Source organism: Felis catus, chromosome D3, assembly GCF_018350175.1.
Source record: "Felis catus isolate Fca126 chromosome D3, F.catus_Fca126_mat1.0, whole genome shotgun sequence".
NCBI classification, from domain to species: domain Eukaryota; kingdom Metazoa; phylum Chordata; class Mammalia; order Carnivora; family Felidae; genus Felis; species Felis catus.
The window spans coordinates 16,501,105-16,507,475 of NC_058379.1; the positions used below are offsets into that span (position 1 = coordinate 16,501,105).

General features: G+C 44.4%; 1 non-coding gene across 1 annotated transcript; it reads right to left on the bottom strand.

The window, feature by feature from the left end:
- Positions 1–6,182: 6,182 nt before the first annotated feature.
- On the bottom strand, positions 6,183–6,323 carry LOC111557417. The gene has a single exon (XR_002737458.1). It is a non-coding gene; the product is annotated as a U4 spliceosomal RNA (small nuclear RNA).
- Positions 6,324–6,371: the final 48 nt, after the last annotated feature.

Genomic DNA, 6,371 nt, shown 5'->3' on the forward strand with positions numbered 1-6,371 from the left:
AAAACATATGCCTCCCAAGGTTGTTATGTAGATTGAACAACAAGAAAAATGCAGAAAAAGAGCTGAGAAATTAAAGCTCTAATTATCATGGGAGAACCAAAGTGGGACTTTAGGGCTGGGAGAGAAAAAGGACAGATTTGGGAATCTATCCAGCCACCAAAGGGTTGCAGAATCAAGATTGTGAATATTATTAATAATATTAATACTTGTCATTACAGAATCATTATTTGGAATAATTATTTTTATTTTTTTAATTAATTTTTTGAGAGAGAGAGAGAGAGAGAGAGAGAGAGAGAGAGAGAGAGAGAGAGAGAATGAGCAGAGGAGGGGCAGAGAGAAAGAGAGGGAGACACAGAATCTGAAGCAACTCCAGGATCTGAGCTGTCAGCACAGAGCCTGACGCGGGTCTCAAACCCACAAACTGTGAGATCATGACCTGAGCTGAAGTTGGATGCTTAACTGACTGAGCCACTCAGGTGCCCCTATTTTTATTTTTTAAGTTTATACATTTTGAGGGAGAGAAAAGACCAGCAGGGGAGGGACAGAGAGAGAGGGGGACAGAGGTTCTGAAGCGGGCTCTGTACTGCCACAGAGCCCTATGCAGGGCTTGAACTCATGAACCAGGATATCATGACCTGAGTCAAAGTCAGACAGTTAACCGACTGAGCTACCCAGGCGCCACAGAATAATAATAATCTTTAAAAAGAATAATCATTGGAAACATTTACTGTTTGACATGTGGGATGCACCGTGCTATCTTTTACATCACCTCATTTAATCCTTGCAAAAGTCTAATGGGGGTTTCATGCCTGTTTTACAGGCCAGGAAATTGAGGCTTGTAAGTGAAGTCACCTGCCAGAGGCCACATTAGGTACAAAGTGGTAAAGTCAGGATTCAAAGCCAGGACTCTCTGACTTGAGAGTCCACGGGCCGGCTCGTGAATGGGAGCATGGGGGGGGGGGGTGTGTTGCCGATTGTTGGCAAGTTGGAGCTCCCCAGCTGGCTTGGACACAGTGCCTTAGGAAGGCCCTGCTGCCTCTGAATTGGGAGGGAAGACATGGTCTGGGTATCTTACCATCCTGCTGAAATAATCCTTCAGGATACCAGCATAAAACACAGTGATTTTCTCTGACCTCTAACCTCATCAGGGGACCCAATATGTCTACTTTCTCCCTTCTCAGCTCCAGTCACAGAGAATGACTTTCAATGCCTCTGGAGGCCACATCCCCCAGGCTCCAGATGCCTGCAGGTGCTGTTACTCCTGCTAAAATTCATCCTGTTCTCTTTGGCCAGGGTAACTCCTCTCCTTTGGTTCACAGCTCAGCTAACCCCTCCTCCAGGAAGCTTTCCCTGACCACCACCCAGGCTTAGATGATTGGTCCCACAACCCCTACCAAAGCATTCAACTCTGCGTCAGGCACCAGCAGAAACACTTTTCATTCAATACTCACAATATCATGCAATACTCACAAAATCTCTATGGCACATCAGAAACATCTGGGAAACTTTAAAATATATACATCTTTGCCCAGAACACTAGCCCTCAGAAACTCAGATTTAATTGGCTTAGAATACAGCCTGGACATCAGGATTTTTAAAAGCTTGCCAGCCAATTCTTGTACACAGCCAGGATGGAGACCCGCTGGCCTCTGAGATGGATGAGGTCACGACACTCCTTTTACAGCCAGGGAAACTGAGGCACAGAGAAGTTAAGGGAGTGGCCTAGGGTCACATAGCTAGCAAATAGTGGAGTAAGGATTTTAACCCAGTTAAAAGTCTGGCTTCAAAGCTTCACAGAAAAAAAGTCAATTGGTTTTAGTTAATTTCCCCAGCAATGGAGAGCCAGTTCTCTTCTGAGCCAGACACTGATGGCCCCTCCGGCATAGGATATTTTTAACCTCGAGAAGCCAGAGATTCTTGCAGACAGTCTGCAGTGATTTGGACACTAAGAAGATTGTTTGGGGGCTGGTGAGTCCTTTTCTTGCTGAGATAGCCCTCGGAGCCCAGGCTTTCTGTGCTCTGGAGCCAGGGGGTCCAGGATGGCTGGGGCAACAGGATGGGAGGGTGGGGTAAGTGTTGGCTCCACAGGAGCTGATGTTTCCAAAGATATTTCCCTACATGGCAGAGGGGGATGGGGTCAGGATTACCTCACCCAACCCAGACTCTTCTCCTTGCTCTCTGTCTGGAAAGGAGCTGGGAATAAACAAGTGTTGGAACTGGATGTGAATTCATGTCCCTCCCTCTTTCCTTCCCTAATCGGGTGGAGCCTTGTGAAATCTACAGAGCACGTCCAAACATATACATCAAACATTCTCCAGATGCTCTCCCTACGTGGCTTTGTGGGCAAATACTGGTATAGTTTTGGGGAAGCTGACTTGGGGGCACTTCGCAAAATGCAAAATACACATGGCCTTTGTGCAGGCAATCAGACTTACAGAGAATTTTCCTAGAAATATCCCATGAGCAGGCAAAGCTGTACATCCAAGGATGTTCATTGGAGCATTGCTTATAATCAGGAAAAACTGGAAACATCCCAAATGCCCATGCATAGGCATTTTCCTAAAGGAAAAGGAAATGGTGAACTGTATGTAGAGTATAATTCAATGTTTGTTAACAATTATGTTAATATAGGAATAGAACAATTTGGAGGAATAGTCTCATCTACCTGTGGCTTTCTCTTCTAGTGGTTGAAGTGGGATTATGGGGGGGTGGGGAGTCTTTGACTATCTCTTCATATATATAGGATGCTTGGATTTTACATACAAACATGCAATAATTTTGTAACCAGAAAAAAATTAGGTTGTAAAATAGAAAACAATATGTTAAAATCACATGGATTCACTTTAAAACAGCTAATTTTATGTTACGTGAATTTTACTTCAATTTAAGAAAAAAGTCATTGCAACTCAAATTACCCAGCCAAAAGAGGATTTTGATAGAGCTGAGAGCAAAATATCACATGGATATTTTATTAAATTTACCTTTTTTAAAAAATAAAAACATCATTTTGTTTTCCTTAAGGTATTTGTTCATCTTTCCAGTGGTTTTTCCATGCTTTTTCTCTCTTGTGTTTGCTTACCAATTAGTCATTATTTTACTTACTTGCTATTATAAATTCTAAAAAACTCACTCTCACCCACACCCCCACACCACATGGGTCAGTGTTTGCCAGAAGATCCTCTGACATTCTCATCAACACAAAATTTGCCATGGGAGGGAGCACCATTGTCTATTTCCTTCAGACCTGGTTTGATACCCTGATTAGCCATCCTGGCAACCAACTAAGGTGGGAAGAAATGGTTGGGGCACATTTCCAGATCACACCATCAAGGATACTTATATTGTGGGGCGCCTGGGTGGCTCTGTCGGTTAAGCGTCCAACTTCGGCTCAGGTCATGATCTCGTGGTCCATGAGTTTGAGCCCTGTGTCGGGCTCTGTGCTGACAGCTCCGAGCCTGGAGCCTGGTTCCAATTCTGTGTCTCCGTCCCTCTCTGCTCCTCCCCTGCTCACATTCTTTCTCTCTCTCTTAAAAAATAAACATTAAAAGTTTTTAAAAAGAAAGGAAATTTCAGCCTCTGGATAGCACACCTGGTTCCTCTTAAAGTTCTTAACATGGGGTCTCCAGGATGCCCCTTTGAGCAATTATCACTGACCTCTTCTTTCCATCAGGTTTGCTCAGTTCCGATACATTGGCTTATCTGAGGACTCTTCTTGAATTCCTGGGACCATAAGTCGTAAATGCAGGGTCTCCCCCAGTCCTAGGAAACCTATCCTGGGTTCTATAGAAGGAGTGACATTAATTTATCTTACTCAGCTGGATTTGATGGCTGATCAGGAAGTAGTTGAGAAGAGTGGTCATGGAAAGCAAAGGGCTTTTAGTATCAAATGGTTCCTACGGCAAGTGTTCATTCCACAGACACCGGATTACTTTTACAGTAGAGAGAGAGCAGTTACTGCCTTAACCAGGTGCTTAAATTCAGCATCACTGAAAAATGGAAGGTGCAGTACAAAGTTCACAGAGCCACCTTTGAAGTTCTCTTGAATCTAATCAAGCTGGGAAGTCTTGGTTACAGGAAATATAGGGTGACAAAGGAATATGTTAATCAACACCTTGGGGCACAATCAGATGAAGTCGAATGTGGGACTCCTGCAAGATACCTGTCTTGGATTCTTCCAAAAAAATCAATGTCATGAAGGAAAGAAAAAAGGCGGGGGGGGGGGGGGGGGTGTCTAGATTTTTAAAGACTTCACATGGAAAATAAAGTGGGGGCACCTGGTTGGCTCAGTCAGGAGAGCATGTGACCCTCGATCTCAGGGTCATGCGTTCAAGACCCATGATGGGCATGGAACCTACTTTAAAAGAAAAAAAGAAAGAAAAGTAAAGTGATACAGCCACTCTAGAAAGTAATCTGGCAATTTCTTACAAAATTAAACATGTAATTTCCCATATGGCCAAAGAATTAAAAATTTATGCTCACACAAAACTTGGTTTTTTCCTTAAAAAAAATTTTTTTTAAGTTTATTTATTTTGAGAGAGAGAGAGAGAGAGAGAGAGAAAGATGGCACTTGAGCAAGGGAAAGGCAGAGAGAGAGAGAAAATCCCCGGCAGGCTCCACACTACCAGCACAGAGCCCAAGAGGGGGCTCGAGCCCACGAACCATGAGATCATGACCTGAGCTAAAATCTAGAGTCAGACACTTAACCAACTGAGCCACCCAGCCCCCCTTTTTTCCTTTTTCGGTAAGCTCTAGGCCCAACATGGCGCCTGAACTCACGACCCCAAGACCGAAGGTCGCGTGCTTTACTGACTGAGCCAGCCAGGGACCCTTGTTCACACAAAACTTGTACAGGAATGTTCTTAGAAGCTTTATTGGTGATGGCAAAATACTGGAAACAAGTCACATGTCTTTCAAAGGGTGAATGGTTGAAATAAATCCCGTACTTCCATAAACGGAATACTACTCAGCAAGAGAAATGAACGAGCTATTAATCCATGCAACCTGGATGGACCTCAAGGACATTATGTTTGGTTAAAAAGTCAGTCTCCAAATGTCACATACCATACGATTCCATTTATATACAACTCTGGAAATTGCCAACTATAGCAACAGAAGGGAGTGGGAAGAGACAGGGAGGTGGGGAGGGGAGTGATGAATGTATTCACTCTCTGGATTGTAATGGTGTCTTCGGTGTACATGTCTCAATACTTATAAAATTGTGTGCTTTAGGGGCGTCTGGGTGGCTCAGTCGGTTAGTGTCCAACTTCAGCTCAGGTCATGATCTCGCGGTCTGTGAGTTCGAGCCCCGCATCCGACTCTGTGCGGACAGTTCAGAGGCTGGAGCCTGCTTGGGATTCTGTGTCTCCCTCTCTTTCTCTGCCCCTCCCCCGCTCATGCTCTCTCTCTCTCCCTCTGTCAAAAATAAATAAACATTAAAAAAACAATAACATTGTGTATTTTAAAATGTGTGATTTATTGAATGTCAATTATAACTCAAAAGAAAAGAAAAGAAAAAAGAAAAGAATGATGGCTCCACCACAGCTCCCTGCTTCTTTTCTTCATAGCACTGAAATAATCTGTAATTTTCTAGCTCATCTGTTCGTTTACTTGCGGCCTGTCTCAAAACTGAACTCCCCGAAGCAGCGATTGGGTCTAATTTACTGCTGGGGCGGTTTTCCCCAAGGCTGCCCTGAAGCAATAGATGCCTGTCCACCACACCTTAGCCCTTAATAACCAAATCCTTTTGCTTACAGACCGGAGGAGTGTTTGATGGGAGATGGCCCACGCACGTCCACCTGGATCTGCCAGGAGCAAGGTGGGGGCCTCTTGAGGGCGTCTGTCCTGGGACACCTCCGGCCTCCCTAGGGAGAGAACAAGACTAGAGGTAGCCAGTGTAGCAGAACCCAGTACAACACTAGAATTAAGGTGACTTGGTTTCCAGCACAGCTCTGCCTGGAACGTCACAATGGGGCCTGAATAAGTAAAAGTAGAGCATTTTTTTCCTCCGGGGGCTTTTAAGAAGCACTTGGTCAAGATTCATTCCTTCCAAACCTCGAAAATCCGTACCTCTCAACGGGATCAGACGCGTAATTATGAAACACTAACATTTAGCACTGAAAAATATTCAGCTCAGGCGACAGCTAGCTATTCTACAAACTTCTTTTCAGCACGTAAATATTCAGTCTCCGTAGAGACTGTCAAAAATTGCCAATGCCGACTATATTTCAAGTCGTCATGGCGGGGTATTGGGAAAAGTTTTCAATTAGCAATAATCGCGCCTCGGATAAACCTCATTGGCTACGATACTGCCACTGCGCAAAGCTGGAGATCGTAAGCACGCACCCTGCTCCCCCACAGATGACAACCAACTT